Source organism: Hydra viridissima, unplaced genomic scaffold (assembly GCF_058129835.1).
Source record: "Hydra viridissima isolate aposymbiotic clone 2 unplaced genomic scaffold, HvirCarnegie_v1 scaffold_3, whole genome shotgun sequence".
In the NCBI taxonomy this organism is placed as follows: Eukaryota; Metazoa; Cnidaria; class Hydrozoa; order Anthoathecata; family Hydridae; genus Hydra; species Hydra viridissima.
Window position 1 is genome coordinate 19,724,930 of NW_028324302.1, and position 21,014 is coordinate 19,745,943.

At 33.1% G+C, this 21,014-nt stretch overlaps 2 protein-coding genes and 1 pseudogene across 10 annotated transcripts in view; all 3 read left to right on the forward strand.

The window, feature by feature from the left end:
• LOC149891334 (uncharacterized) overlaps nucleotides 1-21,014 on the forward strand; it is a 111,099-nt gene that overhangs the window by 86,380 nt on the left and 3,705 nt on the right. Inside the window, exon 14 of one of the 9 annotated variants that reach the window (XR_016451095.1) lies at nucleotides 6,877-7,878. The exons of the other annotated variants lie outside the window; for them this stretch is intronic. The gene's annotated coding sequence lies outside the window, so the exon portion shown is untranslated. Of the gene's footprint in view, nucleotides 1-6,876; nucleotides 7,879-21,014 lie in introns of those variants that run through there. 9 annotated transcript variants of the gene reach the window in all.
• LOC149891335 (uncharacterized) overlaps nucleotides 1-21,014 on the forward strand; it is a 216,200-nt gene that overhangs the window by 74,621 nt on the left and 120,565 nt on the right. The gene's annotated exons all lie outside the window — the stretch shown is intronic.
• LOC149891338 (uncharacterized) lies at nucleotides 706-1,876 on the forward strand (annotated as a pseudogene).

Below are 21,014 nucleotides of genomic sequence, written 5' to 3' on the forward strand. Positions count from 1 at the left end.
AATTTAACTTTTTAAAAACTTTCTTCATGGCAGGAAAAATGTCTTCTCCTGTTGTTTTGCCTTGCATAGGATAGATGTCAAGTAGCTCTTCAGTAATAAGAAAATCATTATCAATACCACGAATAAAAATAGCTAATTGAGCAGTTTGTGATATATCAGTTGGTTCATCAATAGCTATTGAATAATACTGAAATGCTTTTATTTTTTCAGTCAATGACAAACTCAGATCATCAGCAATATCACATGTTCTTCGTGTAATTGTTTTTCTTGAGAGGGAGATATTATTTAAAATTTTCAGTTTTTCAGGACAAATGTTTGAGAAAAAGACAATCTTTCTTGAACTTTGTTGAATTTATCTGTATCTTTGCACTTTGTTGAATTTATCTGTATCTTTGCACTTTGTTGAATTTATCTGTATCTTCAAAAAAAACTGAAAAAATTGAAACACCACAGCTAAATGAAAACAGTTCTGTTGGTTATCGTATTGTTGACATGGAAATTTTATCTAGTGTGATTTATCAATTATGTTGTAAAAAATGTCTGCTATCTGGTTTAATTCTTTTAGAATGTTTTTCTAAGAAAAAGGTATTGAGCTCAATGTTATACATTTGGTGCTCTAACTGCAATGAAAAAATTGAATTCTATACTTCAAAGACATGCTCTGGAAGAAAAACTTTTGATGTAAATAATAGAATAATTTATTCAATGCGTGCATGTAGTCAAGGTTTTTCAGGATTAGAAAAATTTACATTTTTAATGAACATCCCTAAACCAATGAATAAAAACAATTACAACAAAACAATTAAAACTGTCTCTGAATGTGCTAAAGTTGTTGCAAAAGAAACAATGATTGATGCTGCCAAAGATATATCTCAGTCTTCTTTAAATATTGTTGATACTGCAGTATAAGTTGATGGTAGCTGGCAACGACGTGGATTCTCTTCATTAAATGGAGTTGTTACAGCGATATCAATGAAAACAGGTAAAATTCTTGATTGCGAACCAATGAGTCGATCATGCAAAGCATGTAGCCTAAAATTTAAACTAAAAGAAAGTAATCCTACTGCATTTGAAACATGGAAATCATCACATGTATGTAAATTAAATTATCGTGGCTCTGCTCCTGGTATGGAAGTGATTGGTGCACAAAGAATGTTTAGTCGTTCGATCTCACAAAATAGACTAAGATATGTAGAGTATTATGGGAATGGTGATTGTAAAAACTATTCCTACGTTAAGGATACTTATCCTGGTATTACAGTGTGAAAGTTGGAGTGTGTTGGACATGTACAAAAACGTGTTGGTAGTAGATTGAGAAAGTTAAAAAAAACTATTAAAGGACTTGGAGGGGAAAGAAAATTAACAAATGCTACAATTAACCGTCTACAAAATTACTATGGAATTGCTGTTAGGCAAAATGTAAATGATTTAGAAGGTATGAAAAAGGCCATACTTGCAATATTGTTTTATGTATCTTCATCAGCTGAAAATAACTGGCATGATCATTGCCCTGATGGTATCAATAGCTGGTGTCGTTATAAACAGGACAAAGCTAATAAAACCTCTACCTACAAACCAGACACAGGCCTTCCACTCTCAGTTGTCAGCCATTTAAAACCTATTTATATCGATCTATCTTAAAAAGAACTTTTAAAAATGCCTTCATGGTAAGACCCAAAACCAAAATGAAAGTTTTAATGGGATGATATGGCAGCGCATACCTAAAACAAAGTATGTTTCTTTAACACAATTGGAGTTTGGAGTTTACGGCGCTGTTTCAAATTTTAATATTGGAAGAAAAGCAAGTGTTGTTTTATTTGAAAAGTTGAATATGATTCCAGAAATATATACTCTGTTGTTGGTTGTTCAATCATGAACAAAAAGCGTCTAATTTTTGCAGAGTATCAAAATCGGACAACATCAAAAAAGCAACGAAAAGTAATTCGCGGATGCAAAAAAAAAAAAAAAGGAAGATGCAGATAATGACCAAGAAAGTAGACTATATGATCCTGGTTCATGTTCTTATAATTAACTGCTTTTAAGCTGGCATTTTCATTAAAAATTTTTGGTACAATTATGAATGTTATATTTAAATGCGTTTTTCTCAATATGTAAATTTTTGACCTCCCGGCTATCCTATTTCATTAAAGGTATGTTCAATTTGCATGAAACTTTCAGCAAATGTTTATTGCATCTAGTTTTACAATTGGAACTAAAAGTTTTGCAATATTTTAAAAACTTCTTTACTTATATTAGTTTGATCTTAAAAAATTTTGTTTTTTTTAATGCACCATTTTAAAAATTTCAGTGTAACTCAAATACTTATTTTTTAAAATAGTTTTAGTTCAGTTTGTAGATCAACATGTTATTAACATTTTGCCAAAATTTCATACCCTAAATGCTTTCAGTTACTGAGATAGTATGGCCATAGCACAAACATTTTTGAATGTTGACTATTTTAATTCGTAACCATGACAACTAATAAATTTATTTTTTATTTTTTTAAATGTTGTTAATTAGTTCTTTTTCAGAATATAGTTGGTTTTTTGGTAAAAGAGTTATTTTAATTTAAAAATTTTTGAGGGGTCTTATATCTTAAGGTATAAGACCCCTAATATATAATATACAAAATAATAATAATAATAATAATAATAATAATAATAATAATAATAATAATAATAATAATAATAATAATAATAATAATAATAATAATAATAATAATAATAATAATAATAATAATAATAATAATAATAATAATAATAATAATAATAATAATAATAATAATAATAATAATAATAATAATAATAATAATAATAATAATAATAATAATAATAATAATAATAATAATAATAATAATAATAATAATAATAATAATAATAATAATAATAATAATAATAATAATAATAATAATAATAATAATAATAATAATAATAATAATAATAATAATAATAATAATAATAATAATAATATACAAAATTTAATAATAATAATAATAATAATAATATACAAAATTTAATAATAATAATATACAAAATTTAATAATAATAATATAGAAAATATAATATTAATATAAAAAATTTCTTTGTATAGAGCACTTTGTGTTGTGTCTGCACATTTATATTTTCACTATTGCGCAAAGATCCATCAAAATGTTCTTTTCTTAACTGAAAAATTGTGCTTTTAGTTTGACTATTGATTGACTCTGCAAGGTATTGCTCTGATAGCCTTCTTATAACTTGTTGCAAAGGCAAGTGTGGTTTTCTTACAAGTTTCTTAAGATTTGATAAAAAGTTTTCAAAAGGACAGGCTGAAACATTGTCTAGTGGACCATATTGTTTTGCATCTTTTGCTAAATGCACTAGCCCATGCATGTTATAAGTTACAACTTCAGGTCCAAGTAAACTTGAAGAGTGTTCCACATAAAGTACTAGCAAACTATGTGCATAATCAACATATTTGTGACACAATAAATGACTAAGAAGAATAGTCATTCCAACACAAAAAAGCATAAAATTGTTGTACAATCAGGTAATGTATCTCGAAAGCAAACCATACCAGTATATAATAGAAGTTGTAGATATTCTGTAGCTTTCCAGCGTTCAAAATCAGAAAATGCTCTTGGCTTTCGAGAAAATTCTGAACATGTCTATGTTTAGAATTAACAACATTTGACTTGTCTATGGATAAAATTGATTTTGAACTAACTGATTTTCCATCATTGGTTTTCCAAATTTCATCAAAGCTGTCGACACAATCATGAAAAACTGAATTTAAAGAAAAAATAGATGTGTCAATAGGTTCATAACTCTCCCGGAGTAGCATTTTGAATCTGCCTTCGTTTAGTCCAGTAGCTCATTTTTAACCTAACAATACAATAAAAAACATGTTTCGTTTAACAAAATAATTAATTTGCAATAATTTTTCTAAAAAATTTTTTAAAAACAAAAAATTCTGTTTAATAGAATATAATCGTCAAAAGATTTTAAAGTAATGAACTAAAAGAAAACAGACTAGAACAGTATCTCACCTGCAAATACTTTTTAACAAATAAAGAATCTGAGAATATTTGTATGAAACGTTAAAAACAAGATGGATACGGGAACTTAAGTTTTTTCAAATTACTTTAAGGTTAATTCAAATTGGTTCGGCTATGGTCGGCCGATATTGGCCCAATCAAGGAGGTTCAATACACAGGAGACGGCACCATATATACGTTTATATAGAACGCGCTGAAGCCAGTTTTAAGAGTCAGCCGCCGACTTTGTTGACCCAAAACATTTTTATATTTTGCGCAGAACTATGGAGAAAACACAGATGAAACGAAATCAAAGCATTGCAACAATTTAATAAATAATTTGCCAGTTATACTTTCGAGGTTATATTATGTTACAATGAATTGTTTGCTAACTGATTATCTGGTTCAGCTTATTCCAAAATATATGGAATACTGAAACAGACATTCAGATAGTAGTATGTCAACACAAAATTAGCAGATACCATGTTATACACAATATGAATGTTTCTTGTTGAAATAAAAACAAGCGTTTGTGAATTGATATACTGACTGGAAAATTGAATGGCACTTTACATTTGACAAGTATAATGAATCATTGCTGATGTGTTCTACATTAATTCTGAACAACTTTTCACACAAAATGCAAATGTCATGATCATCTTTTGAGGGAAATATCAATAATGCACCTTTTGTTTTCAAGTTAATGCATATTGTTCTTGTTTGGTACTTGTATTTAGCGCTGAAATACATGTTTCACAGTTTAGCGAATTCCCCCGAATTTCCCCTAAATACAGCAAATCCTGCAATACAAACCACAATACTTTGTGAACTTGCAGACAAACAACTAGCATCAGGAACTAAAAAATAATCATGATCAGTAACAGAGTTTTCTAGTTGTTCAATAATCCTATTTCTGCTAGTAGAGTTATTCAAAACACTAACAGAAGGAACATCAATGTTTTCAATGTTTTGGTATATACTAGAAGCAGTCAAATTAGGTACAATTTGCAATGGCAAACAGTTTCCACGAAAAATATCTTGAATATCATTATGCACCAGCAATTTTTTATATGTTCCAATAAACTGTTTTGCTGAAGGGTATTTATTACAAACCAATAAACCTCTTATTTTTCCAAAAAAAAAATACTGTACCTATAAAAAATAATCCCACCAGCACAATCTTTTGAAGTACACCCATAGGTAGAACAAGATACCAGTGCTTGGTTTGCAAGTACTTTTCAGCAAAAAAAATTTTGTGTTAAATTTCAAATTTGCAAGCTATTTCCTTTTGAATAACTTAGGGTAGTAAAAGACATGCATTTAAAAACACTGTCAATTCTGGAAGGGGGATTTCAGAAAAATCACTTAATAGCTTTTTATTGAAATAAAAATATTATATGTGAGTTTTTTTTTGCAATAAACATACTTCATATGTTTTTTTATAAACTTTCATTTTTATACTTTGCAGAAAACTTTGGAAAACTTTCTCTCTGTATCAGCCATTTACATAACATTAAAATGTAATGCCACCAGTACAATCTCTTGAAGTACACTGATAGGCAGAACAAGATGGCATGTCAATTTTAATCTGTTTATCAATATTTATCATTTTATTATTATTCAGTATAAATCATTAAAAGCTAAATAAAAAGTTATAACTTAATTATATATATATATATAGTGTCATGACATATATATGCATTTATATACATACACTTAAATTATAGCTTATTATCTTATATACATGTAAATACATCTTGTTTTAACTCACAAACATATGGTTTTCTTTTCACAAGAATCTTTCGTGTATCTGAAATACAGTCTCTGTTGGTAGCATGTTGAAATGCAGCTATCTGAATGTCTTTTTCAGTGTTCCGAATGTTATTGAAATGAACTGAAGAAGACTTTTAGTTAGCAAATAATTCTTTACATAATAGTATAAGTTACCAAGCATAAACTGACCAATTATTCAATTATTTAATTGCAATCATTGCAATGTTTAGATTTGGTTTAACAAAGTTTTAAATAAAATCCTAAGTTCCGCGAAATTCTTTTGGGTTAACCAAGATGGTGGCCAAATCTCAAAACTGGCTTCAAAAAAGTCACGTTATGCCGTCTCCTGTGTATTAAACCTCCTTGGGCCCAATGTCTATTTATATGCTCCGGCAAACCATTAATGGCCTGCTATTGGTACTATCGCGACTAACTTGCACACGCAATGTTATAAAGGCTTGGCAAAGGCCCTGTTACGGCTTGCCAGGGCTGGTAATCCACGAACGGAACTTTACCGCTCCTTTAATGAATTCGCTGGCATAGGCTGGCCATTATCGGACCAGTATATATTTGCTGTCTGGGATAGTTCTGAAAATAGTATACAGAAGATAATGGTCAGAGTAATGAAGTTCAAATAGCATTTTCTTCAAAGTCAAGCATAACCAGCAATTAGGATTCTTAACATCAAATACTCTCTTGTAAAACTAAGAGTACAAACAAAAAGTAAGAAAATTACATTAATTAAAATATAACTCTAATTGCATGGGTCACACATTTAAACTGAAATAATATGAACATAGCTTATAATCCGCAAAATAACGATAACATTTGAGTTTTGTTTTCGCCGAGTAGTAATTTTTAAAATTATTCTTCCTTTATATACGTTTTGCATTATGTAATGCATTTAACGAAAGTATTGTTGGTTATAAGGATGAAAGCTCTCATGTTTGCCGAGAAAATATTTTAAAGACGTTGTTTACCAGATCAGTTTGAAACACTAATCAAATGGATGTAGAGATCCTAAATATACTCAAGTGTGCAAAGGTGGGAAACCAGTTTTTTTCTAAAAAAAAAACCAATAGCTTTAGTTAAATTCGATTGGTTGTTTGGTTAATAAATTATGCATACCGCGGTAAGATTCGGTACCGAGAACTTTATAATTTAAGATTATCCAAACCGTATTTGGCGTCAATAATTTCTTTTGTATATAAGCATTATGGTGTTTTTTAACTAAAAGAACTATATTCCTAAATTGATAACTAAAAGAATACATGTAAAGAATCAAACTCAAAAAATAAATCTTTCTATATATGTATTATACAAAGATTTATATAAAAGTTTTTGCAAAATATTTACATAAAGTACGTGAGAAATTCAATTTCACTTTAGCGTTTGTTATAAAAAAAAGCAAAGTTTTCTTATTGTAAAGCAGAAAAAATAGGGTTTTTTTAAATTTGTGAATTGCATGGTAACTTGAAAGACTTTGTCACGATGTGGTTATATGTATCAAAGCTCAACCGATTTTGTGAAGTTTAATTTAGGCAAAAATGAGCCCTAGCCTTTGTGGGCGAACATCATTTGAGGTAAGTATTGGCTTTATTCTTACCCCAACTCTGTCCTGGAGGTTGCTTATAAAATATATTTTTTAATTACATTGAAAAACCTTTCCAACGATACCAAATATGTTGCTTTTTTTTGGCTTTTAAACAAAATATCAACTGAAGCATAAATTCAGTTATCGCTGAAAAAAACCTGGTTTCCCGCCTTATTACACTTGAGTAATATTAGAGCAACCAGAAAAACTATCTGCGACATGGGTTGCCAAGTGGATAGCAAAACTGTTTCGCATCTAAAAAAGGCGATTTTTCTTCACCTAAAGGGATCGTTTGTGATTAGAAGGTAAATTTAAGCCTAGAAACCGTATGAATGCAAATTGAATGGTCTGAAATTTTCGAGTTAAGATATAAAAAGCAGCCATTTTTACTTTGAAAAAAAGACTTAAGCTCGTTTGAAGAATAAAAGTTGAAAAACTCAACAATTGATTACTGAAGGTGTGTATTATGATCATATATAAGGAAAAGCGGGTTCTGGCGCATTGACCCATTCCCTATACTTAAGGATGCATAAAAAATGGTGAACACTTCATATCATGACAAAACCAATACAGTCGTCTTTAAAAATCAAGAAGAAGTATAAAAATAATCATGTTATTTATATACCAGTTCTTCAAGATACCTGTTCTTGTTTATTGCCTTGTTTTGTAGTGTCCGATGGCAAGGGTGTGAATTCCGTCATCTAAGATAATTCTTTTGTCGTCGTTAGCGCTGAGTGCGACTTTGTTAATTTCTTCGGTGTAGATATTGTGAAGATGAGATCTGAAAACGTTCATGGTTGCAAGCTTTTCTTTGTTATTTATTAAGCAGTCATAGTAGTCTTGATGAGTAATCTTATTTTTGACAACGTTCTTTTTGACCCCTTTGCATTTTTTCTGCTCTTTATCTTCATCTTCTTTTTCTTCAGGGATGTAGTAAGAGTAGAGTTTCGGTCGAAGTCCAACAAATTCAACAATGAGCTTACCACCAGCTTCATCTTTAAACATTCCAAGAACCTTACCGTTTTCTCCAATGTAGAATCCAAAAAATTCAACGGCTTTATGATTTTTAGGAAAGTTGCTCGTGTCAAATTTAGCTTTAACATCGCTATTAATGTCTTGATAAAAATCTTCTGTTTCTATTTCATAAAAGAGCGAGGCAGTATCAGTCATGAGTAATTTCAGCTTATCCCCGTATTTAGGTTTCATGTAGTCGTAGTGATGTTCATACATGAGGGTTTTGCTGATGTCTAGGATGCTCATTCCTAAGTAAACTGGTTTATCGTAAGTGACTTGTGTTTTCTTCATGTGAATGGCAGTGAGGTTTTCATCAAAAATGTTGTACCGATCATAACGAGGATTTTTGGATAATTTTAAGACTTCTTTTCTTGTGGTAACCAGTTTAATATCAACGTGCTTTAGAATGTTTTCCATGGTTTTTCCAAAGACGGAGTTGTTCATGAGTTTAAAGAATTCTTTTTCAAACTCGTTTTTAGCTTTTGTTCTTTTAGTGGTGTTGCCATCGATGTATGGTTTCATGAAAGGTTCTTCTTCAAAGGTGATTCCTCGATGAATTTTAGTGATGACTAAACCCAATCGTTCATAGAGTTTTAGGCTTTCATGGTGGACTACGTATTTTTCTTTATTGTTTAAATTTGGAACGAGCTTGGGTACTTTTCCAATGGTTAATCTTTCAGGAGCCAAAGGGTAGTCGTTGTGTAAATCGTGAAGACTTTCAGGATAGCTCAAGTCAACTTCAAATATGCATGGCATGCTACGCCAATTTTGAAGATCATTCATCCATCTGAATCCTCTAACAGGGAGAGGTTTGCTCATGGCCCATCCATAAAGATTGTTGGCGTCTAAATACTGGATGAATTTCGATGGTTGTGAAGGATCATAGTCTGGCATGTATTTGTTGTTGGCATTTCCAAGTCGATTCGAGATCATGCAGATTCCACCGCGTATTCCTTTTTGGATCATGTTGAGCATGTCAATATCGGTGATCAAGTCCAGCTCAATTTTAGTTTCCTTTAACATAGCGTCCCAAGCCAAACCAGGAGAGGTGTAATACCAAAGAGGGTCGAGACCGTAATATTCCATGCAAGTGTCTCTAAAATTTTCAAAGACATCGGCAAGATTCAACACGTCAGACTCGTTGTATAGCTCGTGGTAATCTTTAAAGGTTTCACATCCAAATACTTTCCAAACGTTTTGTGCATGCGCGTAGTCTTCATCGCTGATGTGTTTATCATCTAGTCTAGAATAAAAAGCTTCTTTGGATGGCAATTGCGTTTCGGAAAACTTTTCAATCGAGTCCACCCATTCGTAAGGGTAAACGCCTTTTCTTAGCAGCAAATTTCTTTGTTCTCCGCTGTAGAATGAATTGAGATGTTTGCACATGATGTCTCCTTTTTTAAATCTTCTATGAGCGCAGTCTTTATAATTGTCTTTGCACTTGCATTTTTTACCTTTCTTATCAAGGCAGTCCTTTTTGCATGTCTTAGGGTCTAATTTAGAGCACTCCTCACACAAATCTTTAACAAGGTTGCTAGTCAAATCTGCTAACGAGCTTTGCATGAACCTATAGCTGTCAACGAACCTTAAATCTCTATACACTTTTTTCGGATTACCTTTCTTATCAATCGAATCTCTCACTTTGATGCTTTTTGAGAAGCTGATGTATTTTTCTTCGCTGTTGGGTATGCAATTGAGTTTTCCGTTTTTTCCGCCTAATCTCTTGATGAACAAATGGCTGTCATAGGCAGACAAGTTGTGGAAAATGACTGGTATGAATTTTGGAATTCGATATTTTTTATTGCAAGCATCATGAGCAGCACCGCGGTATTTTCCAGTCAAATGACAGTGATCCCACACTTTGTCACCATTAAGATCCTTTTTGCAAATGTGACATTCGGTTGCAGCTTCATACTTCTTCTTGTCCTCATCCGTCTTTATTGGCTTATTCTTCCATTGTTGTTTAAGTGAATAACTATCACAGCAAATCTTTATAAAGTCAGCTTCAAGACTGGTAACAAACTTTTTACCTACGTCATCCTTATCGCTTTCGGCTGTATACTCAAAAGATTTAATTTTTAAACCATCAGGTCCTATGATGTAATAGCAGAAGGAGCTTGGAACATGCTTTTGGTATTTTTTGGTGTACGATTCTTTATTATTATATTCAGTGTTGTCATCGATAGGCTTGATGAAACTTTCAAAGTCGGCATAGACGCAGTACGGAACTCTCATACTATTGTTGTAGTTTTTAAACTCAAGGGTCGACCCTTCTTTTGGAAGATCGATTCTCATAGGCGCGTTCTCATAACAGTATCCTTTGTGAATTTGAAGCTTTTCTTCTTGGTCATAACCATGCATGCAATTTCTGCAAAAATGAAGTTTTCTTTTTCCTTTTGTTGTTGAGGAGCCGGCAAACCGACTGAAATTGTTAATGAGACAGTAATGGCTGTTGTCTTTGTTTGAAATATACAACAAATCAACACAGTGTTTTCGATCATGAAATTTGGATATTTGCATAGGTTGAGGCTTATTCATTTCATAGTGAAAGACGTTCACGCTGATGTCAGGATTATTCACTTCAAACTTTTTGATTTGAGTGGTCTTTACAGGAAATTCCATTCCTTCCCAATTGAGCTTTTTCGATTGTTCAATCAACTCATTGTCAATTCTTTCGTTGTCTCTATTTTTCATGTTAAGAGCTCTGGTGACGCACCACTTGAAACATTGATCGTCATCGTTTTTCATGTTGATGATGGCTTTTTTGTTTTTCAACTTGAGAAGCAGCTCCATGTAGGAAGAGCCCTTGAAAGGTTCATAATCAACAAAGCTTATATCCATCCTCAAAATCTTGGACAAGACGCAATTGGATCCCATCTTGTTGTAATTAGCGCTACGTTCCAAGATTTTTTCTTCCATTTCAGTCATGAGCGCTCTCACATCATCACCCTCCAATAATCTTTGCGCATTAGATGAAAAGTTAGCCGTCTGAGTAGTTTCCTCACCTGTTAAGATGCTTACGCGAGTCATTTCACAGACTAAAACAATTCTTACCTTTGTGTTTCTTTCTCCTTCCATGGTTTGAATAGCAGACTCCCTTACCAAGTTTAAAAAAGGAACAATGTCTTGGTATCGAGAAGACGGCTCGTATGAAAACAGTCTGGTGGAGCGCTCTGCTGAATGCTTAGTTATATTAAACTTTACTGTAAAAGGTTTTGGCGCGAGAGGTTTATACACTGTTTTTAATACAAGTGATTTGATAGACTTTATCTTTTCATCGATTTGTTTCACTGATTCGTTTACATTCTTCTTGACTATTTCAGGAACGTAGGGTTCTATCCATTCTTTAATATCATTAAACTTAGTTTTAACATAGGACGCCACACTTTTTGAAACTGCCGTCAGACTTGAAAATAAAGGTCTTGGAGCAGGAACCGGTCTAGGTGTAATAACGTTTGTTGAATCGATAACCGGTGTGTTAAGAATAGAGGGTTCATCTCTTATCATCCTATTTTGCAAGAGAGCAGAAGGTTCGAATGAAATCAAGTCGTCAGACCTTGGTCTTGGGGCAGGCACAGGTCTTGGGGCAGGCACAGGTCTTTCAGAACCAACAGCAAACCTTACTTTTGTCGGCTTTATTGAAACTTTTGTCGGTTTTACAGAAACTTTTACAGGTGGTTGAACAAACCTTACTTTTGTCGGTTTTACAGAAACTTTTACAGCTGGTCGAACAAACCTAACCACGGTAGGTCTTTCATTAACAGGCAACGATCTTGCCTCAGTCGTTCGTCTACGAGGAGCAGGACCATACCCAATGATAGGTCTTGTGTTTTTTATTGCCTCAACAAGCTCTTCCCTAGTCATTCTGGTATAGTCTTTTATAGCTCTTTCTTTAGCATCTCTTCTTAATGATGCCATTGATACTTTTCGATCTTTAACAGTTTTACTTTCCATTTTTATTACGGAAAGATTTTTCTTTATGTCACTTTCAATTTTTCGCTCTTTGGCGAAAGTTTTTGCTTTTTGCTTTTTAACATCAGTTTTATCACCCATTTCATTAAGGGAAAGAAAATTTTTTTCAATGCATTCAAGTTTTCGCTCTTTAGCAATTAATTCTGGTTTTGAAGAATAGATACTCATTTTTATTATACTAAGATTTTCTTTAAGTCAATTCAATTTTTTTAAATCTTGGCACACTTTCAGCATATTTTCTTCTTCGAAAAGTTTTTACCGTTTTTTAATTCTTTTCGCGGGAGAATTAAAAACTTATGAAACAAGATAATTGGCAAAAATTTCGCTTATTGAGTCGTATACATGTGCTTGACCCATTTCATCAAATCTAATTGTATACTTTCTTCCCTACTCGTCATGTGCAGTAAATTCGCATCCAGCCGCATGAATTTCTTTTTCTTCATCAAACAGATGCGCACGACCCATGGTATCAAATTCAATCACATACTTCCTCTCCATCTTTTTATTTATGCCAAGAATTTTAAGTCAATTTTTTAACATGTTAAAAGTTAAAAAATCAATTTTGCTGCTTTTTACGTTTTTCAAGCTTTTCAGAATTTAAAAATTCAATCTTGATTCCATTATCAACCTTTCCATCTCGACGCTCTAAATATCTCCATCCACGTCCAGTTCCTGCCATCGCTTTGTAAAGAGACTTGTATTCAGTCACCTCACCCGTTTCAATGTTGGTTATTCTCACAGTGATGGGTTTTTTCTTAACAAAACTAAGCCATTCCCATTTCGGATCAACAGGTTTTTTTTCTTTTGGAGGAGGCTTTACTTTTTTTTCTTTTGCTCTTTCTAAAATCTCATCTTTACTGATCAAATTATTTTCAACCGCAAGCATCATCAACGTTATTAAATCACATGCTGTTTTACTAACGCCGTTTTCATTCAACAAATTTTTCAAATACGATGTTGTATATCTCATTTTATTATACCAAGATTTTTTTTTTAAGTCAATTCAATTTTTCCTGAAAAGACATCTCAATAAACTTAATAAACAGCAGTCATGTTGATTCCATCTGAAACAAATTTAAGCAGTTTGTCAGAGATCACCACTGCAAAAATAACGGTATTTGCAATAGTTGAAGTTCAAAATTTAAGGTTTACCACTAATTCAGCTGTTTCCGACGCCACTCTTTCTTTTTGCTTGCTGATATCTACAAAGAACAACGGATATAATTTTATATATTCAAGCAAGGACAATCCAGATTGACAAACAAGTTCATTTGTCCCGTAATATTTTTCATCAAAAGAGAACGCATCTGAATAAGCCATATCCACTCTCTTTTCTCCAAAATTCAAGTCGTAATTGTAATTTGGATACTTTATTCCATTAACAGTCACGTAAAAATTGCTAACATCACAATGGTCGAATAGTGACGGATTAACTGTTTGACTGGAATTTCTGTTTGTCTGAAGTCCGAACAAGATAAATCTTGGAATGCTTTTGTCAGTAACTCTTCCAAGCGACCAGGTAAATTCTGTTTGACCGGCTGGAATAAGCTGTCTTTCACATTTGTTTGATTTATAAGCCACTTGAATGGGAATTTTTTGAGCTATTAAATTCATGAAATCAGTCTTTTTCGAAATATCTAATTCAACGCGAGGCATATAAAGTCTGAATTTTTTAAGGTTGATCATTCCTGCACTAACGCTCTCCGCTCTATAAATCGCATCATCACATTCTTTCTTTGTAAAGGTGATGGTATGCCTAAACCCATAAACAACTTTGTCATAGGTTTCGCAAAATCCAAAAATGTGTTTCAACGGAATTTTAAACGAAAAAGCTCCAACGGATGTAGTGTCTGCAAACAAGTGGTCTCGTCTAACATTGAATCCTGAATTTCCAACAAGATTTGACGTATCCATATACCACATCTGTTTTAATCCATCAGCAAACTGAAATCCATAAGGATATTTCATCAATCCAAGTATGGTGGTGGCTGGACCTGGATACATCACTTGTTCCACTTGCTCTCCCGACAAGTCATAAGTCACATCATTAAACAAATACATCAAAGCGTTGTTCACCAGTGCAATGTTGTCTTTAGCATCATAAAAGGTTCCATCGCTCTTTTTCAACACTCCTTCAATAAGAATGTAAGCCTCTGATGGTACTGTTTGAATCGATTGACAGTCTATCTCAAAAGTAATCGTGCCTGAAGAATTTAAATCGAGATTGGTTGGAAGGTACTCAAAAAAATCAACTTTTTCAATACCAATATCATACTCTGGGTTCTCAGTAACTCTTAATCGCTCAGTACTTATCATTTTTTATATAATAAAAAAATTATTTAATTCATTTAAATGTCTCTCATTGCAAGTCATCGCAACAAAATGCTATCTTCATACTATTTTCATGCCCTGCCCCATTTTCACCAGGTCTTGGATTCGAATCGCGTTCTTTTTAGACATTTTCTTACTTTGAATAGATGAACCAGTCTTTAATTTCTCAATGGTCTTTTTACCTTTATCAATAGCCACGTCTTTAGCAGCGGAGATGGCTGAAAGGGCTAACTCTGTCCCAGCAGATTTTGCACCTTTAATCGCTTCTTGTCCAATTTTACTTGTAGCAGCATTTTTAAGCAAATTCACTGTTGCTTTTGATACACTTGACGCAGCTGCTCTTTTTATGAAATTTTTAATCATGTCCACAATACCACCTCCACCAACAACGTTCTTTTTCACATATCTTCTTTTGTTCACAATGAGCATTTTTTTAAATAATTTTATCAATAGTCCTCATTAACGATTTATATTCCTCTTTATTAATCTCCCCCTGTCTCAACAGCTCATCGCAAATAGCAACAGCCACATTTCTTGATCCTGTATTCCCAGCATGCCAAGCAGCTATACTCAATTCAAGCTTTTCCACCAACGCATTAGGATCGCTTGGAAGAATAATGACACCACTACCTTTTTTACCCTTTTCAATACGCATCATTTTTTCCCAAATAGGAGCAATAAGTTGTTGATACTTTGGTCTTCTTGATGATTTCGGTTTATGCGGTTGCGAATCAGATCTTATAGCATCACTATCCATTAAAATTTTTTCATAATTTTGCAAATCTTCATCGGTATAGCTCTTTGGTATTGTTAATTCAGTCATCAGCTCCCAAAGACCTTTTGTCCCTTCATACCTTTCACCACCGACAATGATATCATTTCCATCTATTTCAACCTCCATTTTTCCAATAAACATTTTATCTCCAACTTTGTTCACTTCGAAAGGTCTTTTCTTTTTTTGATCGACTGACAGGCTCTTGATCATCTTTTCATTGCTCTCTATGATCGGCTTGAACAGCTTGCTCAAATCAGCTTGAAAATTAACATCTGAAATGTTGTCGTTGATGCTGTTCTGATAAATTCTCTTTCTTCTGTCATTAATTTGTTTCACAATTTCATCCCTTTTATTTAGGTCTTGTATTTTAAAGAAAAACATCTTTTTAAAATACGTGGAAAAAAACATAAATTGGTTTTTACGACTACGTTGATCCTTTTTAAAATACGTGGAAAAAAAACATAAATTGGTTTTTACGACTACGTTGATCCTTTTTTAAACAAATTGTTAAACGTTTGAATCGCGTCTTCTCGTCCTTTTTGGATCAAGTTTTCTTTAGTAACTTCATCTATTCCCTTTTTGGTTTTGGTTCGTATTTCCACCGTCAAGGATTTAAATTTTTGAAGCTCACCAAGAATCAATTGAAACTCTGAATCGCTTATTTTTCCGTCTATCAACGCTTTGGAAATGTGCTCGCTGATGGTGTTCAATTTCGACTCAGCCAACACTTTGATCTTCTCATGCTTTTCCGCTTTTAATACCATCTTTTTTGTTGACTTGACCTCCAACAATCGATATAAACCCCATGCCAATAGCCACACCTTCACACGCAATCGCTACTGGACTGGCAATAATCGTAGACAAAAGCCCTATTCCAGTCGCACCTAGTGCTATACATAATCCTTGCATCACATTGTCCACATTCGAAATGATTCTAAACACGCGATGGTACTTTTTGCTTAGATGAACTCGCTTTGCTTTTTCACTCTCTATCTCTTTCTGAATCTCGCTTATTTTCTGAAGCCTATAAACATGTCCTCCTTCATCTATAGGAGCTGATGGAAGAACTGGATAAAGTTTTTCATTCAATATTTCCATTTTTATTAAGCGAAAAAAACTATTTTAAATCAATGTAACTAATCTTACAAAGTTTTTCTCCTTTTTTAACAATCACGTCCTGTTTGCTGTTACTATTCACGTCCATAATAACATCATCTACAGACTCTGAAATAATAACTTCGTTTTTTCTATAATTCAATTGATCAGTAATTTTATTCATTAATGTTATCACTGCAACACCTTTCTCCAAATTCAACCCAATGGATAAAGCTATCATTGTATGTGAGAGAGCAGCAAATTTAATGTCTTTCTGGGCAAAAATCTCATATTGTTCGTTAACGTTGAAATAAGGTGGATGATCTAACGTTTTCGTAGACACAATAATGTTGTTTGGTCTTCTTTCCTCCAACTCTCTAACCCTCTCTTCCAAAATTTTTAATTGCAAATCCAAACTGTGGACTTCTGCTGAGGTAACATTTCTAAAAAACTTGTGAGGAGCATGCATTTTACATATTAAAAATAAATTTTTAGATCATTTTTGCAAACTTAACCATTTCATTATTATCTACCCATGAATTAAACGAGTCTGGATATCCCATCCATTTGACTAACGACTTGCTCTTGGTTTTGCGAATGATTTTTTCAATTCTGAATATGTCTTGATGCGTCTTTTGCATCTCCTGCTCGTAAAAGGTGCCTTGAATTTCTTCACCGTTAGCGTCAGCGATTTTATACGTGGGCGGATTCGTATGCTGAACATTTGACACGGTAAAAACCTCTTCAGTCCATCTCGGTGTATACCCCTTTTCAAAATGAGACTTCTTTTTTACGATTCGCACTTGATCACCCATGGAAAATTTCGGTTTTGCTGGTAATGTTTGATCCTTTCCATACATATTCCACCATACCCTACCTTTATTCTTTTCATCGCTAGCTTCCACTGGTGTCATTTTGATAGAAGAGTGCTTTGTGTTGTTGTAATTTTTCACCATCTCATCTAATACGTCAATGTATTTATTGGTATTGTTGGCTGAAAAATATTTAAACATTCTCTCTTTCATCGTTCTGTTCCATCGCTCGACAACACAACTTTTTTCCTCGTTTTCAGTGGAGTATAATTGCACACCCAACGCTCTCACGTGCTTGTTGTAAAACTCTTTTCCTTTATCTACCCACAATTTGACGCATTTTCTTTCACCAAAAATATTTTTCAACGATTCTGCCACTTCAAGACCCGTTTTGCTTTTTAACGGAACGATCCATCCATACTTTGAAAACACGTCGATCACCATGAGTAAATATTTTACGCCCTTGTTGAATTTTGAAAACGATTGCATATCCACCAAATCTGCGGCCCATATTTCATCAATGTCGTTTACAATCACCCTTCTTCTTTTAAAATGATGAATCACCGGTTTATGAAGCTCCTCTGCAAGCTGATCCGTCCATTTCAAATCACTCACACCCAATCCAAATTTAGCTTTGGCTTTGATAATGGGTTCAATGATTTTTCGCTCGCTTATTTCTCTCTGAGTAGGATTTTGTATAGAATCCATTTCTTCAAGCATCATTCGATCTGCTAAATTTCTGTTTTGCTTGTCGTTAAAATACTTGTAAGCTAAATCGTGGTGATATGCGGCATTGTCCACTCTATCCACCGGTTTGCTCCACTCTTGATACATGTCTGTGGAAGTGAGCCTTTTATCTAAATTGGTACCAGGTCCTGCAAAGTTCATACCTGGAACGTGCATTTCTCCTGGAAACTTTGCCCATGGAAGTTTTATTTTTTTTGAAAAATTGTTGATCGATTCCACCAAGTCTCCTCCGCTAAGCGCATGCGAAGATGATCCTTTGGGTGTATGAGAAGAAACAAACTTGCATTTTGTTATCCCACAAGAGTTGCAAGTCCCTTTCAACATAGTTCTGTTGTTTTTTGTGATCTCGTTTTTCAAGTGAATGGTTTCAGTCTCTCTTCTACACTTAACGCAGTACATTTTAACATTTATAAAAACTTTTTAAATATAAAAAATGGAAGTGATGAAATTGTCGTGTAAAATTGGAAAAACCAAAAGAAACAACAGCAAGCTTTTACCGAGAAGCATTCGAGGAATCATCGTTGGAAAGTCTGGATATGGAAAAACAACGCTGCTACTCAATTTACTTTTAAGACCTGGATGGTTAGACTACAACCGATTGTATGTCTTTGGAAAATCCCTTTTTCAACCTGAATACAAAATACTCAAAAGATCCTTCGAAAATAAACTTCCTAAAAAGGATATTGTTGATTTGTTAACAGATGATGTACAAGACGAAATGGAAAAATTGAATTTAAACCCTGAAGATGTTATTAACAACCTTTCAAAAAAATATTCCAATAATGATGATATGGAGTGCCAATTTTTCGAAACAGCAGACGATGTGCCTGAACCTGAATCCTTAGACTCGACCAAAAACAATTTAATGATCTTTGACGATTTGCAATTAACTAATCAAAACAAGTGCGAAAAATATTACATCCGAGGAAGACACTCTAACGTCGACTGCTTTTACCTCGCTCAAAACTATTTCGAGATTCCAAGACATACCATCAGAGAAAATGCTAACTTTATTTGTCTCTTTAAACAAGACCAAAAAAGTGTTAATCACATTTATCAAGACCATGTTTCGTGCGATATGAAAATAGAAGATTTTAAAGCCTTTTGCAATCATTGCTGGAATGAACCTCACGGATTTGCCGTTATTGATCTCTCTTCTAAAAAGAACGAGGGAAAGTACCGAAGCGGGTTTGACAATTTTTTATTTTTCTAAAACAATTTAAAAAATAATTCTTATTTAAAAAAATGACAGGTATAATAATCGATGTAGATGGAAAATCAAGTGTTATCACCACTGATTTTTTGGATAAAATCGTTTTTAACGAAGGAAAAAGTTATGAAATGGCTTTTCTCGGTCTTGAGACTTACAACAGCATTCCAAATGTAAACAGTAAAAACAATTCTTTCAAATACAGCATGAACAATGGAGCTAATTGGGAGAACATTATCATTCCATCAGGAAGCTATGACATTAAAGACATCAATGAGTATTTGCAAAAGTCTATTTTTAACACAATAAAAACAGCTCAACGTGGAAGTTATATTATTGCAAATAAAATTAATTACTCTCCAAACAACCTTCAAATTGGAATCAATCTTAATACTTTAAAATCAACCATTAAACTTGGTTTGAATTATTTGATTGACTTTAACGTGGAGAATAGCATCTCTTCAGTTTTAGGATTTACTAAAAGAAAATTAAATTCCAATTCCGAACACGAGTCGGATCATATCGTTAGAATTTCAAGCATTAACACCATCAGAATCGTTAACAACGTGATCGGATCATCCTATATTAATGGAACCCAATTAAATTGCATTTACTCCTTTTATCCAAATGTTAGTCCTGGCTATAAAATCATCGAGAGACCAATGCATTTGATTTATCTTCCTGTTAAACTGTTTGAAATTTCAACAATGGTTACTCGCATCATTGATCAGAATGGAGATTTGGTTGATTTTCGTGGAGAGGATATTACAATACGATATCATATTCGAGAAGTGAAATAAATAATTTTTAATACATAAAAAATGAGCAATTATCAAAATATCAAAATTAACATCTCGCAGAGCCAATCTGATAAAATTAAAAAAGCCATGCATGATAAAACCGATACTAGCATTAAGCTTTCTCATCAAGACTTGAACGGTAAACATGTTCTCGCTATCACTAATTCACAATTGAACAAAATTAGAAAAGCGTATGAAGCTGGTAAAGGAGTCACTCTTAAATTGAGCAAAAGACAAATTGCATACAACTCGAAAATAGAAGGAGGTTTCATCGGAGCTCTTTTACCGTTATTAGGTATGATAGGCAGCACTCTTGCCACAAAGGTTGTTCCTGCTCTCGCCACCGGATTGCTAGCAGGTGTAGGCTCTTCTGCTGGCTCTGCTATGGTTGACAAAATTGCCGGAAGAGGAATCGTTTACTTGAAAAAGAATGGAAATGGAATGAAGATAAAAACTTTAGGTGGAGAAGGATTGTTTATCACCCCATGGACTAAAAATGTTCACGGTGATGGACTCTTCATTAAAACTGGAAAAGGTTATCAATCTGTTGGAGCTGGTTTATTACTCGGACCTAACTCACCCTTTAATAGTATACCCTTTTTAGGTGCTATTCTATGAAAATCGCTTGTTAAAAAATTCGGATAAACTTTTTAAGAAATTAAAAAAATGATCGACTTTCAATGGATTGACGTAGAAGGAATTGTTTTACCTAATGAAGCTTTAACTAACTTTCAATTGATAAAGGCTGCTAAACAGTTAAAATTAAAAAACTTTCGAGGCGTGTTTGTCAGGGATGAGTTACCAAAAAAGCCAAGAAAAAAAGAATGTGGTATTGTGAATACAGGAGATTCAAGCACTGGTGGGTTTCATTGGGTG